At 35.0% G+C, this 18,858-nt stretch overlaps 1 protein-coding gene and 1 long non-coding RNA gene across 6 annotated transcripts in view; one reads left to right on the top strand and one right to left on the bottom strand.

The window, feature by feature from the left end:
• The window catches only part of SCN9A (sodium voltage-gated channel alpha subunit 9), a 188,013-nt gene that overhangs the window by 32,370 nt on the left and 136,785 nt on the right, over positions 1–18,858 (top strand). The gene's annotated exons all lie outside the window — the stretch shown is intronic.
• Positions 14,698–18,858, bottom strand: part of LOC110740886 — a 57,745-nt gene continuing 53,584 nt past the window's right edge. For both annotated transcript variants that reach the window (XR_002516129.2, XR_004176539.1), the window contains 2 exons: positions 15,094–15,231; positions 14,698–14,736 (listed from right to left, as the gene is read on the bottom strand). This is a non-coding gene — a long non-coding RNA (uncharacterized LOC110740886). The remainder of the gene's footprint in view (positions 14,737–15,093; positions 15,232–18,858) is intronic.

Below are 18,858 nucleotides of genomic sequence, written 5' to 3'. Positions count from 1 at the left end.
CCTTACGTAAAAGCTTTAATTACCAGTAAATTGTCCATGCAGGAATAATAGACTCATAGAATTTTTGTAGTATAAGGAATTTTATTGATGTCATAGTAGAAAGCAGTCATTTTGTAAATGTTTTTGGTGCCCAGAGATACTTTACTTATGGCACAGGAAGTTGTAGACAAGTTCACAAACCAGGAGCAGAAAAGTTTTCAAATGAGAAATATTGCAGACCGAGCATGTTAATTTGATTTGTTTGCTTGTTTGTTTGAGACGGAGTTTCACTCTTCTTGCCCAGGCTGCAGTGCAATGGCACAATCTTGGCTCACTGCAACCTCCGCCTCCCAGGTTCAAGCAATTCTCCTGCCTCAGCCTCCTGAGTAGTTGGGATTACAGGCATGCACCACCACACCTGGCTAATTTTGTATTTTTAGTAGAGACAGGGTTTCTCCATGTTGGTCAGACTGATCTCGAACTCCTGACTTCGGATGATCTGCCTGCCTCGGCCTCCCAAAGTGCTGGGATTACAGGCATGAGGCAACACGCCTGGCCTGAGGTATTTTTATATACACAGCAACTCTAAATCTTATAATGTATTGTTCCTATTATCTACTTAGGGTTTTTAGGAATATTATGACCTAATTCAAAACTTTGTAGAGATATTCTGATTTTCAGAATTAACAATACTTTCATTTTCTCTGACCTTTGAAATACTCCTAAATTGCAAAATGAAGTGGAAGTACACAGTAGATTAGTAAAACATTTGATTCAATGCATAAATTGAAATAAATAAAATGAGATTATTTAGAAAATGATAATAAATACAATGGTAAAAGGAAGAACTCATTACATAACTTTGTGACTTTTTTCTTTTTCTTTCATTGGTTCCTTACATTTTGAACTCTTTCTCACTTTTTCTGTTCCCTTCTTTTTAAAGTAAGGAATAGAGAAGGAGTGTATACAACTGAATAAGTATTTATTGACTACCTTCTAAGTACCCCATTCGGCTAAATATGGGAGTGGAAAGATGAATAAGATGGTCACAGGCTGGGGGAGGGTGATCATGATGAGAGGGTTTTTGTTTTTGTTTTTTTGTTTTTGGACAGAGTTTTGCTTTTGTTGCCCAGGCTGGATTGCAGTGGCATGATCTCGGCTCACCGCAACCTCCGCCTCCCGGTTTCAAGCTATTCTCCTGCCTCAGCCTCCCGAGTAGCTGGGATTATAAGCATGCGCCACCACACCTGGCTAATTTTGTATTTCTCTTAGTAGAGACGGAGTTTCTCCATGTTGGTCAGGCTGGTCTTGAACTCCTGACCTCAGGTGATCCGCCCATCTCGGCCTCCCAAAGTGTTGGGATTACAGGTGTGAGCCACCGCACCCAGCCACTACTTTGGAGGTTTAAGAAAAGTGGTTGTAGGTTAAAAGCTCTTGGACTGGCTTCTGAGGGAAGAATTAAAACGCCCTATTGGAGCATAGCCACCAATCTAGGATCTTGAGTCTTGAGTTGTAGATAGGTGGGTGGGAATGAGTATCAGGGAATGGGGCTGGGACCTCTTAGGACAGGCCCTTGTGGGTTAATCCCATTAGCTATTGAGGAGCCACTGATGATTTTTTAACAGAAGAGAAATGTGATCAATTTTTAATTACCCCTCTGACAGTGATATGTATTCGCGGATAAGCCAAAAAGAGAGTGGAAACCTAGAGACCTGAAGACCATTGTGATAGTACAGATAAAAGATAAAGAGAAAAACCAAAGGGAAAGGGTTTAGGGTTGATTTAGAAAGTATAATCAATAGCCCTCGTTGATTAGATGTTACTCTATTCTGAGTTCCCAGGGAGTAAATGGTACTTTTTATTTCTAGCACTGGCTACTGACTAGCAATCATTTAAATGAGCAGGTTAAAATAAGAGTATATGAAAAATTAGAATTTGTGGAACTTGAGGGGCATATCTAGGCTGGGAAATAGCTACTTGTCATTTTTTTTTTTAACTGTTGGAACACTTTCTATTCTTAGTTTGTAGGAAAAATATATATGATAATCAACAAACAGTTGCACATGTGCAAAGGTGGTATATTAACTAATTTTCATTGGCTCATGAGTTACATGCTACCTGCCATCCTCTTGCCTCTTCCTCTGTGGGACCACAGATTGTCAGCAGAGAAGCTGGAAGAACCCACCATCTTGCCATAGGAAAAAGGTTTGGTCCTTCTGGAACGTGCCTATGAAAAGTTGCCAATTTCCTATGTAGGTCCTGGGTTTATCTGGAATTCAAATATGACTAGACACCATGTATTTTATCTGGCACTCTGATCCTGTGTTTTTAAAAAAATATTTATCCCCTTTGTCTTTTCATGACCTCATTATACAAGTTCTAGATCAGAGTGTAACAGACCCCTTAAATTCTGTGGCATGAGCTTTAAATGCCTGTTAAGAATGAGGCTGGGGTAGGATTGGCTACCAGTGAATTCCAGGTGATTTAGACACTATTCCTGGATTTGTTTTCAGTGTCGTCGTCTAATGATTGCTTCACATAAAGTCTTAATGTGTTTATTTCTCAGGAAAAATGATGGAATAGTAGCAACAATGCCACGGGTGCGTTGTGAACATTAATTAGTTAATTACAAAGCATTTAGTTGAGAGACATTCTAAATAGCACAGAACTCCAGACTTTCCACTCCAACCAGGGGTCCACTTAAATAGCTCTTTACTAAGCCAGGAGAAACAAACACATCTTGTACATGAGGTACATCACACACTAGGCCTGTTGATCTCCCAGGGTGATTTTCTGCATGAAAACGTATCCCCTGAATGTCAAGGGCTTTCTAAGAGCAATGATTCATGATCCCTCTGGATTTAGGACAATGTTACGAAATTATTTTCATCTGTACTCTGAAATAATTGCTTGACATGATTAAAGTATTTTATATTTTGAGCCAGAAGTTGTAGGTGTAATTGGAAACAACAGAATACTCAAAAAAATAAAAGATCCCAAAGGAGAATAAGAAGAGCGAGAGAGAGAGAGGAATGGGCCATAAAGATGGCAAGAGTGATGGAGCAGTGCCTAAAGATTTTAGACAGACTCTCAGATTTACTCTTCTTATGTTCCCTCTAAACACCATTCTTATTAGTTCAGCATCACCATAATAACTGAAAACATTTAAAAAAGTGGACCAGGCAGATGTCAGCAAATTGATGTGGAGAAATGGGACAGTCACATGGATGACTCACTCCCAGTCCCAATTCACTATTTTATTTTTTCATTTGAAATATCCATCTCTTCAGAGTTCTGTCTAGTGTGAGGTTCAAACAATTTAGATGGTTGTCTCAAAACTATTGTGCAAATGTCTGTTTTTCTGTATTGTTGTGTCTTTCTGACTGTTCCTCTCCTGGCTTTTCACCTACTATCACAAATTACATACTATATTATGTACTTGTATTTAACATATACTTTTCAATGAGCTGGATTTCCACCTGAACCCATGCTTTAAAGAGAACAATGATAGGTTTCTCTGCACCTGCTCCATATTTAGTAAGTTTCCAATTCCTTTTGGTGTCAAACAATAGCAGGTATCTCTGCAGTCCCTTAGGTCACTAATGTGCTTGGTTTTGTTGTCAGGGTAGCAGCTGAACCATATCTTTCACAAACAGGAGATACATTTTTTTTTTTTTTCCCAGCTTGAGCAGAGCATCTCACATTTATTAGGAGAAGTGCTCCTAGAGGCCCATCTCTGTGTCTTTGACGTGGCTCAAGCATTATGTACTTTAAGAAGTTTAATACATTTTCTACTGGAAAGTGTTGAGTTGTTTTAAAATATTAAAATCTTACTTTGCTGAGATAAATAAAATGTATTCAGGGTTTTCCAAGACAAGTATGAGAAACGCCAAGTTACAACAGGTTCATTATCAGGGAGAAGAAAAGTTTCATGATAATACTATGATCTTTGCTATTGCATTTGGAATTTAGTTAGACCTAAATAATGAGAAGACTTTTGTGATGATCTATTCAATTTTTATGGCCTATGGCCTTTTTGAGAAATTGATTAAGGCAGGGGAAAGGGGGTAGTGGTAGGGCCTCACTGACTCTTGCTTTCTTGTTTGTTTACTCTTTTCACAAAGTAGTAATACAAATTATCTCCCACAGCAGCACAGGTTGCTCAAAAGCCCAGAGGAACAGGAGAATGAGACATTCCTTATTCATATTTCAGTAAGGTATTCTTCTCCATCTTAGTTGTTTCAAGGCAGATGACAAAATTTAGTGGCCATTTCAGTGCAGAATACTCCCAAATTCAGGGAGGAAGCTAGATTCAGTTGTTTTTCAGTAATATTGGAAAGTGTAATGTATAACGCCCTTGTTTAAACAGTTGCTTTCTTCCTAACATGATAAAACTTCTATCGCTAGAAGATATTCTCTTGGGATGAAAATAGAAAGATACAGCATAGGCCCCTTTTATTTTATTTGGGGAAGAGGTAGTGGTAGGGGAAAATACAACCAACAATACCATCTTCATTACTAATTATGACAACTTACAACATCAGGAGCTCAGGAAGAAGGAAAGCAACAAATACCTTCATCTTCAACAGGATTTTCTGGCAATTATATCTGTTTTTGTTTGTATGTTTGTTTGTTTGTTTTTTCCTCTATTTGAAATGCCTATTTAGATTGTTTTTCTGGAACTTAGTTTTATATCAATCAATAAACCCCTTTTCGCTAGGTTTGTTACTTTTTTTCCAAGAGCATACTGACCTCAATGTGGTGAAAGTTTTCAAAAGAGGCAAATGTAAGCTTAAAACCTGCCTCTCCCTACTCCCGATCCATCTCAAATGAGCATCTATAACTCTCCATGAATTAAAATGAGGATGATAACATGTTCTAAGTGTTATAGAAAAAAATTACTTTTGTAACACAGGGTAGCTGCTTTATGAATATTTTTTCTAAGTTATACACACCACAATTCATTACTAATTTTGTCATGATGTCCTGAAGAAATCCTAAAAATAGAAATTCTGTGAAAGAACACTGAGTACCACAAAATATATATATATGTCTTGATTCATTGATTCATTCATTCATTCAGGGCCTTACATAGCAGTCATTTGTTTGCTATTCTTCCACATGGATGATTAGTTAAAGACTACTGAAGTCACTAGATACCCATCTTATACGGCTATAATATTTTAACTCCTGGAGTAATTGGGGTATATTGACAACAAAATCAGCTCAAATCTAATTTATTTATTTCGTGAGGTCTAAAATGTAGTCAAAGCTTCCATTTAGTTCCTCTAGAAAAGCTTCTGGCAAAGATAACAGAGGACATGATTCAAATGCTTTCTGTCTTACACTGCTGCTTCACATCAGGGGCAGAGTATTTTATGTTTCATGGCCTTCTCTTCCCACGTATTTTGGGTTTTCTCATCTAAACGTACAGCTATGATGTCAGTGATGGAAATTTCCACCTCTTAGTTTGGTATCTTGGTTGTTTTTTCTTTCCCTGTTTGCACAAAAGATTTTAGGTGGCTTTCCAGAAAAGAGACATGGAAAGGATCACTAAAAGGAGCTTCAAAACAAATTAGATTATTTGTTCTGGGGAGAAAAATCATAGCTGCAGGAAATTTCATTGTGCCTTTTACGCAAGATCTAACATGCTGATGAATTGCTAGTATAATGATTATTTGTAGAGCTGGGTTTCTTTTGACCAAGCCCAGTACTCTTGCAAGGTTAAACAATTCTAATGGCAGAATACTTGAAGGACCATTTTCTAAGCCAATGTACAAATTACAAGTCCTTAGTTTCGTAAGATGCTGTTTCATCAAAGGCTTTACTTTGTGATTTCTCATATTTCACATTCATGTTGACTCCCAGGTGATAGTTAATGGTATCTTTTTCAGTAGTGCTATATTATCAGCTTCAAATGAAATAATAGATACTAAAAAGCCTTATTATTAATGTCATATTTTGATACATTTTTAACTTTATAAGGCTTTTTAGTATTATTAATGTCATATTTTGATAATATTTTTAACCTTATACTTCATTTGTTCTAAGCAATGTGATGTGATCAATAATTTTTCAATTAAGTACTTTTCTATTTGTCTGTGCTAGTTTAGATTAGTTGATTGGAATATGATGTTACTGTAACTAAAGCAAAGTTTGGATTCCTGTAAGAAGACTTAGCATTTCTCCATAGAAAGACATACATACTTTTAGATAATTCTCCATGATCCTAATCCGTTGTCTCACAAGTAAAGAACTGACCCTTAGCATTTTGAGATTTAATACGTATTGAGTGGTTCTTGTGCTTTGCCCCTCTACTCACTTTACGTTATAAAGCATCTACACAAAATAGACAATTTGTACATTATCTATTGTAATGCACACAATAATATAATGAAGATGGGGACAATTGCTATCTCCACTTTTTCTTTTCTTTTCTTTTTTTGAAACACAATCTCACTCTGTCTCCCAGGCTAAGTGCAGTGGCACAATCACAGCTCACTGCAACCTCTATCCCCAGAGGCTCAAGCAAACATCCTGTCAGCCTGTTGAGTAGCTGAGATCCACTCCCCTCGGCCTCCCAAAGTGCTGGGATTATAGGCATGAACCACCACACCTGGCCTTCCGCTTTTTAAATGAGGAAACCGTGGTTTAGAGAAGTAACAACATGTCATCACATGCAATGAGAAAATGACAGAATTGCAATTCAAATCAGGTTCTTTCTGATAGTTCTTAATACCATCCTATATTCCTCAAACCAAAGGTTCCTTCTTGCTTGACTTTGAGATGATGTAGAGACTCATTCTTGAAATAAAAGAAATATTTTATTTAATTTTTTTCTTTTTCCCAGAAAAGTATTTTGTATCAATCAAAAACTTTTGAAAATACAAGCATTCCTAGTTCTATAAAAAGTATTTTGAAAATACAAGCATTCCTAGTTCTATAAAATATCGATATATGTAGTCTCCTAAAAGCTTTGGGTTTTTATATGTGAAGCCTTTACTTCTGTTTTCTTTTTGAAATAAAACATTGATTAGAATTCTAAATAGGTTATCACAAATCTGTAATTTTTTTCCTATAAAACAAAGTATATGACAAAAAATCTGTGTTCCTTTTTCACCTCACCAAGAAAATTAGTGTAATTATTTCATATGAATAAGACTTTTTACCTGCACTACATTATTTAGTTAATTTTATAGGCTCTAGAAAGATGTTATGCAAGAGAAGACATTTCAATTAATCTGATGTTAAAAGAATGCTAGTTTTAAAACTCAATGCACTCTATGTGCTAAAAACATTTTTGCAGCATGAAGGTAGGGATGGACAGGGACATGTTTGCCTGAGTTCTCCAGGGAAGCTTTGGTGGTGGATATAGGCAAAGGACATAATCTGTGGTTTCCAAAGTTGAATATGCACACCTAAGAACAATGCTGGAAGAGCTTTGTCTGCATTCTTATCTTTAAAAGTTTCCATTTTATTCAAGATCAAGGTAATGATAGATTTAAAAAATAGTAATAATAAAATAAAAAATAAAGTTTCAATTTTAAAATGTATATAATGTTTTACACTGCATATGTAGATTGTTTATAATTTAGCAAGCATATAAATTCATTTATTGGGAGATCTTTTATTATTACTGGTATTGCTATTATTTAGCTGGTAAGGGTGATGATCAAAAATAATCAGACTGTATTCTAAGCGTGAGGTAGAAAATTTTCTCTGACTCTAATGGTCTAATCTTTAAAAAACAATTTAAGCCACACTATAATTAAAACCATAATGTTTGTAACACTTAATTACAAGGATGGAAAACTTGGTCCTATAGTTATTATTGCCTTAAGGAAAGGCAGGAAAGCTAACTGCAGTAATTGACCATTGGCATGTTGAAGGGGTCATGGTTGGCCTGCAGTGTCAGAAAGTGACTGAACAGGGACATCTCCATACGGCATTCGTTGACTAGATTGGTTCTATTACTGATTGAAGTCATTTGTGTTTTTTGTACAAACTTTAAATAACCCAAACATTCTAAATGATTTTAAAGTAAATGTGATGTATTATTAGTGTTATATAGTCTATACATATGTGCTCATGTGTTTGTACACTTTATTTATAGGGCATCATAATTTCTCAAATATGAGGTATAATATAATCAAGACAAGACTTGGGAACAACATAGTATACACAATAATCACACAGTTATTATTTTGACAAACATTTATGCCACACATGCAGACGCACAAGTTTACAACCCTTCCTGTGTATTGACATTATTCTGCAAGTATGCTTACAAAACAATATAAGAGAGATCCGAATATCCTAGTATTCTTATGGTTAAAACCAAAACCTTTCTTGTATTTCCTGAATGAAATGACAGATTAATGTTATTGATGAAATGGATATGTCCTGGCTTCCTTGAGACACAGGCTGTTAGTAAAAAAGCAATTAAGAAAATAATAAAGAAATGAAACAGCAATTCCTCTTCCTTTTTCCTTTCTTCTGTACTGTGTCATAGCAAAAGTAATATAATAGCAACTAATAATAGGAAACCTCCCAGACTTTGTAACTGGATCTTTCATTTTTCCCACAGCAACTGTGAACTAAGAATTTATTCACAGAGCAGCTGTAGTTTGTTTCCAGCAACCCTTATCAGTGTCTCTTTGTGGAGTCTTAAAGAGAGCCATGTACATATTTAGGCATATTGGCTAAACTAGTGCCTTTTAAAACATCTGCAGGTCTGTTGTTGCCAATTCTTTTATCATCTACTATCAAAATAACTTTTCTTAGATGGTATAAAGTGGTAGAAGCCACTGAACTCAAAGCTCAAAACCTGACTTCTGGTTATAGCTTCAATTTTTCCTTAAACATGACTTGCTAACACACACCAGACTTTGTAAATCTCAATGTCACCATAGGTAAGAAAAATGAAAGGAATCTTTGCATTTTATATTTTAGAGCATTGGTATATGTGAAAGAGCTTTGAAAATTATAAACCAGTGTAACTCACCATGTCATTATATAGATATGACTAAGTTATTCTTGAATGTGGAATTTCCATTTGCTTGACAAATGTCACTCTATTATATACATGATAGTTAAAAGCATCTTATTTTCCATTTATTTCCCAGCCCAGTTTTCAACTTTTCTTTTAAAAAGGTAATGTCAATTAAGAGATATTTCCAAAGGAAATAGTTCTTTAGAAAATACCTTAGTATATCAATGTACATAATAATATGAAGAAATGCAGTTATAAAAATAAAATATACAATAAATACACAGCTACCATATTCTTGGCATATATTTGTACATGAAGAAATAAACTTCAAAGTCAGGCAGGATGGCTCACGCCTGCAATCCCAGCACTTTGGGAGGCTGAAGTGGGTGGATCACTTGAGCCCAGGAGTTCAACACCAGCCAGGGCAACATAGTAAAACCCCATTTCTATAAAAAATAGACAAAACTTAGCTGGGCATTGTGGTGCCTGCCCGCAGTCCTCGCTACTTGGGAGGCTGAGGTGAGAGGATCACTTGAATCCCAGAGGTGGAGGCTGCAGTGAGCTGTCAATGCACTACTGCACTATAGTCTGGGTGACAGAGCAATACACTGTCAAAAAAGAAGAGAAAAGAAAAAAGGAAAGAAAAGAAAAAAAAAGGAAAGGAAAGAAAAGAGAAGGAAGGAAAGAAGGAAGGAAGGAAAAAGAAAGAAAGAAAGAAAGAAAGAAAGAAAGAAATTAAGAAAGAAAGAAAAGAAAGAACTTTGTGATATGATTAGAGGACTAAGTCTCAAAGATTAGAAGCCTGAGTTTTAAAAAATTCAAAAACCAAGAATCAGTAGCAGTAGTTGAGAAAGTAACACTTAGTGACAAGTAGTTTTGCAATCAGTGTGGAAACACTATTTGGTAAAAATGCACATGTATTTGACCTTCAAATAATAGATATGTCAATGTTAAAATTGCATGTTTTGAAAGAAAACCCAAGTCAAATAGTCAATATAAATTATAGATTATATTTCTCAGATAATTATAAATTATAAAATTTCTGAGTGCATTCTTCCCAAGGTGTGTGATTTAGGGATTTTGTCTTCACTCATTTTCATTAAGGAGACTGGTTTCCCATTTGTTTTCTCTTTTCTTTGTTTTCAAGCTGTAATACTGTAGAGTAAACCCTAGCCAGGTGCTTGTCCTGCCTTACCTCATCCCCTCTTTCTAACAGACAACCCGTGTAACTTCCTCACCAGGGAAATAGGAGATACAGTTCCTGAGGTTAAATCATTTACTCAAGTTCACACAAGAGTGGTAAAGCCAATGTGTGGACCTATAATTTCCTACAATATGCTACCTCTCTAGGTAGTATAATTAAATTTCAAAGAGAAACGTCAGAAGAAATTCCATATTCAACACTAAGGTTCTCATCTCTTTTATTTTCTACCATATTATTACATAGAAGTTATTTAATTTAAAAGTCTGATTTTAAGGTAACTTTTATACTATTAACTCTCTTCCTTGAAGTGGTACATTTGCAAGTAATTAACAAATACTTTTTGAGCAAGCACTTGTTTAGGTGCCAGGAACTCAATTTTTTGTTAATTTAAATATAGAGACTTGATATCATTTATTAGGGTGAAAGGTAGATTAAAACACCTTCTCATCCACTTTCATAAATTCATTACAGTTAACAGAGGGAGCCTATAAAAATACTAGGACATAGGGACTCGTTACATTTTAACAAAATTCTAAGAACATGCATGTCTTTCCTCAGGCATTTAACTTCCCCTCCCTCCTCCTATTTTTTCATATCTTAAAGTAAGATCTAAATTAAACATTTAGAAATTCCCAAATTATGTTGCTGTTGATAAAAGGCCACTGCATGTGAAATCAACCTTTTCTGTGATACATTATATATCAGAGAGTCAGCTATTACTTGTTTGTGCCTTTAAGGAAGTTAAGACCAACTTGCCTGTCATTTTAAATTTGATTTCCAAAGAGCAGTGTGCCAGAAATTTGGCTTAAACAGACCAACAAAGCGTGGCTTCTAGGTGTTCCTGATGGGCAGGCATTTTTCAATTAACTTTCTGGGGATTGTTTTATTTAATTACAAGGACAGTTTACCATATGAACTACTCACTGATTGAATTTCTAAACTCAAGTCTGCTGAATAAAGCCGAATGAGTCATCAATAAAAATTCAGATGCCAAGACCTTTGTGACAGGTACATACCCTAAGCCATATATTTCTGCATTTTGAAGTTTTAAAACACAGACATCCTTCCTCTAATGTTATTTTTTTTCCTATACTGGCCTGGAGAGTAAGAGATCTCAGCTGTGTTATCTTGAGCAAAGTATCTGACTCTCTAGATACCACTTTAGTTTCCTTATTTGTGAATTGAAAAATTCAATGAACGCAAGTTGAGACACATTCTACAAAATAACTGATTTGTATTCTGCCAAATTGTCAGGTCATGAAAGAAAAGAAAAAAGTGAAGATCTTTGCAGATAAAAAGAGACTAATGAGGTATAACAACTAAATGCAATAAAAAATGGTGAAATTTAAGTAAGACATGCAATTCAGATAGTAATATCATACTGGTGTTAATTTTCTGTTCTTGATAACTATACTATGGTTATATAATTGTTAACATTATGGGAAGGGGGCAGGGAGTATAAGGGAATATTTAGTACTATTTTTACTCCTTTCCTATAATTAGCTCACAATAAAAGTTTAATAAACAAATAAAAGTTAGAAGAGAGGAGGAGCCAACAAATAGCATAAGTATAGAACTGTTTTTGTACACATGGGCATCAGACAGATAGTAATAGTAATATCTTGTATAATTTTAATATAAGGAGCACTGAAAGAGGAAAAAAAATAAGCCCTAAATAAATGCTGATGTTGTCATTTACTTTGGAACCCCCTTAATGCGGTGACTCCTTTAAGTGGGCATGTCCGTTTCATACAGAGTTGGAGTTGTTACAATTGATATGGGTTCATGTGACACAAGCGTTTTTTTAAGCAGGGCAACTCCCACAACTGCTCAATGTGGACCTCATCTCCTTGTATTTGGATAGATATGCTTTGCTGCATGGATTGCTGCAAAACTGCTGAAAAGACTCCCATACAAGGAGAATGCCTGGCATTACTCCTCCGTTGGAAAGCTCTGGTTTCTCTCTTGTATCCTGGGAAGAGTGCTGCCAAGTACTCCATAGACCTCTTCTTATTTCCTTAACTTGCTGTGTATACTTTGAAGCATTTGTGTGTCAGTTTATTTTATTCCCCCCTGCCTAATAATCATAATAACAATAATAGAGGTATGTATTGAGTTCTTATTGGTCCAAGTATGATTCTAGAGTGTTTATATGCATTAACACATTTAAATATTCAATATCATTTTCATTCATTTTACCAATGAGTAAACTGAGATACACAGTTAAGTAACTTAACGAAGGTGACCTACCTTTTCGGTGTTGGAGTCTGGATTAAAAAGAAGGTAGCCTGGCTTGTACTGTCCAGCCTTTAGAAATACTACCATATTCATCTGCTGAATTCCAGCTCAACTTTCCTTCTTTCCTATACCAGCTCAAACCAACTTCTAACCCCTTGTGTTTCCAAGATACTTTTAAAATACTTCCATTTAAGCTATTCTGCCATGTTTTGTACTATGATCATTTATCTACAGGTCTTTCTAAAAACCATTAGCCTCTTGGGACTAGGAATTTTCCTGGTCAATGTCAAATTACTCTTTGTATGCTGGTGTCTCCAAAGTTACTATTTCCAACCCAGCCTCCCATTTTGAGTTCCAGACTAACATGGTTAGCTACTTATTGGACCTGTCTACTTTGTGTGTCCCAGACATCTCAAACACAGGATGTCCAAAATTGGATTTATCATTTTTCTTCCCTGTTCTTTAAGCCTCATCTTCCTAGTTTCCTCTCATAGGAAATCACGGCAGTATTAACTTGGCTGGCCAAGTCAGATACCTGAAAGTAATCTTGGATGCTCATCTCACTTCTGGAATCCCAAGTTCAACTACCACTTCCAGCCTTTCATTCTCTCTCAAACTTAACCACATACCTATACCTCAATATGTTTCCATACCGCGCCCCCCCCCCCCCCACCACCAATCATGTCAGTTTTATTCATTTGGTAACCGCTCCTTTTGAAGCTCTTTGTGCAGAATACAATTGTTTAGTTAATATTGAAAATGGTGCAAACTTGGATGTAAGCCAGCAAATACTAATAGCTAAGCAAATAGATATATGATTTCCTCAACTTGTACCAAAGAAAGTAATAACATTTTATTGAAAGAAATTCAGATGAAGAAGATAAAATAATTACAGCAGAAGTTGTCTTCCACTTTGTATTTCATACAAGGTTTTAATTTCACATGACTGAATTTGAATTGTGCTACAAGTATCTTTTAATGCAAAACTGTAAGTCAATTTTCTAGTGCTATAGGACAAAATCTACTGCCATAATAAAAATTAGAATAACTCTTTTTACTGTTACAGAGACTACCACAGCTCAAATGTTTTAATTTTTTTTTTTATGGCATAGCCATGAATGCAAGTAATCACAGTTTAGGGGAAAAATTCCTTTACTCGTATAATAATTTTCTCATAAAAGACTTGCTTACAAGGCTGTTGTAACATGCCTTCCAGATGAGTCTTCAGAAATAACTGGAAATTGTTGCAGAGACTCTCTGATTGAGTTAGTAGTCATAAAAATTATACTTATTTTGTGGAGGTAATACAAATATAAATTTGGTGGATATTTGCATAAAGGTGTGATATTTATTCAAAGTTAAACCAAAGTATAAATGGGACTATGAACAGTGTTGGCTCTTCTGCCATATTCTACATGATGCTATTCAAACAGCATCTGATATCAGCAAAGTAAAGTAATTGTCAGTAAAGAAATTGTCAAGAAATTATTCTATTTCAGCATTTATTCTGTTCAGACTCAACTAATAAAGAATTTTTGTAATTTTGTTGGCATTTATTATTTTTCAGTTCTCTCACATTTTAAAATTCATTGACTCTCTTTAATATATGCAGTTGAGAGAATTCTTAGTTGATTTAAAGCACTGAAATCATACTTTAATTCTAAAGAAAAGGTCTCACAAATTCTTGCTGACTTTTAAAATAACCCATTGAGGAAAGACTACTTATTTCTTGCTCATAGCATTCCATATCTTTTGGCAATAGGATTATGCAATTTGAAAGAAGAATAAACAATGTTAATTGAAGCCCTCCATTGCTTACAAAGAGTTGTTGAATGTATTAAAGATAAAATGAATGAAAAGTTTATCCCTTATATGCCAAGGCTGTTTTAAGAGAAACAACACAACTTAGGTACAGGGAAAAAATCAATATTGAAGTGGATAATTATTTTTACATTTGTCATGAGTATATTTTGTTTTTGTTTTTGTTTTTTGTTTTTATTATTATTATTATACTTTAAGTTCTAGGGTACCTGTGCATAATGTGCACGTTTGTTACATATGTATACTTGTGCCATGTTGGTGTGCTGCACCCTTCAACTCGTCAGCTCCCATCAACTCATCCTTTACATCAGGTATAACTCCCAATGCAATTTCTCCCCCCTCCCCCCTCCCCATAACAGGCCCCGGTGTGTGATGTTCCCCTTCCTGAGTCCAAGTGATCTCATTGTTCAGTTCCTACCTATGAGTGAGAACATGCGGTGTTTGGTTTTCTGTTCTTGCGATAGTTTGCTGAGAATGATGGTTTCTAGCTGCATCCATGTCCCTACAAAGGACACAAACAGGAACACTTTTACACTGTTGGTGGGATTGTAAACTAGTTCAACCATTATGGAAAACAGTATGGCGATTCCTCAAGGATCTAGAACTAGAAGTACCATATGACCCAGCCATCCCATTACTGGGTATATACCCAAAGGATTAGAAATCATGCTGCTATAAAGACACATGCACACGTATGTTCATTGTGGCACTATTCACAATAGCAAAGACTTGGAATCAACCCAAATGTCCATCAGTGACAGACTGGATTAAGAAAATGTGGCACATATACACCATGGAACACTATGCAGCCATAAAAAAGGATGAGTTTGTCATGAGTATTTTTTGAAACGGATTTTACCCTTGAAGAATTTGATCCTTTAATGGAACAGGAGAAATTATATGTACTCAAAGAAGGGAATAAAAATTCATCGCAACGTTCTTTTTTGTCAGTGGAAAACATTTTTAAAAGTTGTAGATCAAAATATGCAATCTAATCCTGAAAAACAAAAAAGAAAAACAAGTTATGTCATGAAATATGGTATTGTGTTCTTTAGCAAAAGAGCAAGTCCCAGAGTTAACTCTAAGTCAATACATGTTCAGAAGTCCAGCTTTTAAGGCTAATATTGAACATGTTCAGTAAGCTGGACTTATAAGTTGGACTTCACAACGTTCTCATTAATGAATGTTCAAAGGAGTAAAGAGAAAAGTTGAGTGTGACCACTATGGAAGAGATGGTACATTGTAGGTGGAACATAGACTCTAACTACAAGGAATTTTATAAGCCAACTCTGCAAAACAAGGAGCTGTTAATGAAAGCCAATCATCGAGGAAATTTTCAGAAAAGAAATCTGTAATTTACGTACTGATCATTTATTTTAGATAAACAATGAGTAAATTTTAAGATTAAGACTGTTCTGTAAATATGTTTCCATTTATCTCAGAATGCATATAGACAATTATAAATAATGCAAATTTAACTGACTGTGTATTCTTTTTGCTAACTCTGGTAACTCCACCTGGAGGTAAGGAAGAATTATCTTGTTGAGGACCACTGGTTTAGACCAAGATAAAATATTATAGCATTCTTACAATTATTATTTAATCACTTTATTATACTATTTATATTTCTTAAAATAAATATATTATTGCATTTGCCATATTTTCTTGAGGACAAAAATATTTTGAAATGTAATAAAAAAAGAAAATTTAATTTTAAAATATTTTAGAGTATTGAAAGTTTGTTTTATTGTAGCAAGTTAGCGTCATCAAGTTGCTTATTGAAGGCTTATGGTCCTGCAAGATTAAATAATGGGCTTGGTTTTGTTATATTTACATCTGTGATTTCATTTTTAAAAACTGAGAATAATAGTGTAGAACATATAAAAGCAGTATGTGTATTTAAAGTGAATTTCAAGGATGGACTCAGTCCATAACAAAAGTTTTTGACTGTGGATATTGCAGAAATATTATTAATAATGATAATGAGCAAAATCATATCTATTTTATAATATAAGAAGTAATATGATAGGAACAATATTGAAATGAATTCTGCATTTACAGACTGCATTATGTTTCTTTTAAATTACTACTTCTGAGGTCAAGTGATTAATTTTCAGGTAATTCGGAAGAAATGCTTTAATCACTTAGCAAAACTGCCATAGCCAAAAGGAGCTTGTTTTGAGCATAACCTAGTTCCCACAAAGTGAGTCAAAAGTAATTTCTCATATTAAGCAAGGATATTGATTACAAACAAGAGAAACAAACACTGGCTGTCCCAACCAAATGGAGATTTATTAGAAGTTGTTGGCTGCTCATGCATTCATTGGAAGGCTTTGGGAAGCTAGAGCAGCTGTATAGGAAAATGAGCTGACAAAAGGGAAATCTGGAGGCTATTTGGCAGACCCAGCTGGCTAGAACTACTGGTCACTGCTGCCACACAGGACTCTACCATAGCTGTACATAGACCCAGCACAAGGGAATTTCAATAAAACCTTCTTTTATTTGGCATCTTTCACCAAGTTCAAAGTAAAGGGCAAGAGAATCCATTTGAATAAGCTTAGGAGATGGTGGCCTCACCACAATAACAGGAGTGGAATGGAAATACAGTCACTTTAGTCACTTTAGCTTTCCATGGCAAGTGTCAGGGCTCTGACTTCCATCACCACTACACACAATGGGAAATACCTGTTCATCCTAGATATGAAGAAAGATTGGATGTTGGATAGAAAAAAAAGTAGACATATAATTTAGATTATATCATATGACATTCTTTGTCATTTTTGACTTTTTGTATTAAAGTAGTGATGGAAAATTAGTGGAATATGAAACAAAAGTCACAAGGATGAGCAATAAAATCAACAGAAATTATATTAACATTGAACAAGGAACTATAACAAAGTTTTGTCATACCAGAAACAAAAGTAGAAAGTATTATTTCTCAAAGAAGAAGACATGCATCTCTTGTAGCACTATTAAATAAATTATTGGATAGTGTAATCATCCAGTGTGTAAAGAAGAGTGAATCATATGAATACATTGAGGAAAAATGTTAGGATGTCTTGCTTATTTGCCATAAAATGGCCAAATACGTTGAGATAACGAACTCTTCATACGTCACTACATTGAGGATGTTGATAACACAGTGGTTGGGTGTTATCGATTTAGAGTATGTAAGATTAGCTTCTGAATAAGGACGCTGTACAGGCTCTGATATCTTACAACTCATATATGAAAGAAACTTGATGGAGGTGTTCCCAAATTTGACAGTAATACTGAAAATTTACATGCCATTACCAAAAACAAGTTGTAAAACTCAGAGAAATTTGCTCAACTATCAGTAATGAACATACACACACTACAATAAGTTGTGGAAAAGAAAGACTAAATTCTTCTATTTTCTCCATTACAAAATTGATACAATGTAAAGGGAAGATCAAAGAGAATGAAGCCAAAAATGAAGGGAAAGTCCTAAAGAAATGTGCTAAGGAGTAAATTAATAAAATTTTGGAATTTATGGTATTGGTTAGTTATTTTTAATACAGAGGCAACTTATTTAATTTTTGTCCTCACTTTTAATAAACATTCACTTTTCTATTAATTTGTCTTTTGTACCTAATTTGTACTTGTATTTAGCATTTTTTCTCAAACTCCTCCCCCAGTTGTATAAGCCACAAGTCCATAAAACCTGGATCTGTTTTTGGGCTACAGTGGGTTAGATCAGGGGTTCCCAACCCCTGGGCCACTGACAGATACTGGTCTATGGCCTGTTAGGAACCAGGCCGCACAGCAGGAGGTGAGCAGCAGCCCAGTGAACATTACCACCTGAGCTCTGCCTCCTGTCAGATCAGCCTTGGCATTAGATTCTCAGAGAAGTGCAAGCTCTATTGTGAACTGCACATGTGAGGGATCTAAGTTGCACACTCCTTATGAGAATCTAACTAATGGCTGATCATCTGAAGTGGAATAGTTTTGTCCCAAAACCTACCTACTGCCCTGGAAAAATTGTCTTCCATGAAACCAGTCCTTGGTGCCAAGAAGGTTGGGGACTGCTGGATTGCCAGGTGTTATCACTAAGAGAGCAAATAGGTAAAATGTCTGGTAATATACATTTGAATATTATGCAGTAGTTAGAAGTACAGATTAGATGTACTTACAACAACATGAATGCTGTAAGTACTTTAAATCATAGTGCTTAGTAAATAAAAACAAACAATGAGAAAATTTATGTAAATTAGAGATTCATGTGTACAATATTCAATTTTCAAGAAAACAAAGATGTTCATAAACACATTATAATGGTTGCTAAGCATGGGAATGAGAAACAGGTAGAGTGGCAGAGAATGGGATATGGGGGCAATGGAGAAAAAATATTAACAAAAGGAGGCTTTGCATGGCCAGTGACAACAAAGGGCCATGAACTGGGAATTTAACCCTGAACTTGAGGTTAAAAAAATCTAGAATGCAGGAACTTTTGTTGCTATAATCCACAATACAAGTAAGTTATGATTTAACATTGAGAAGGAAAATAAGCTTTGTGCATACTTTTAAATTTTAAATTAGAATAGTTTGAAGATTATACAAATACAGGAATAGAAAATTTAGAGAGTTTATGAAGCTATATATT

This window comes from Papio anubis, chromosome 10 (genome assembly GCF_008728515.1).
Source record: "Papio anubis isolate 15944 chromosome 10, Panubis1.0, whole genome shotgun sequence".
NCBI classification, from domain to species: Eukaryota; Metazoa; Chordata; class Mammalia; order Primates; family Cercopithecidae; genus Papio; species Papio anubis.
Note: the sequence above shows the minus strand (reverse complement) of the source record. Positions and strands in the feature narration are given on the sequence as shown.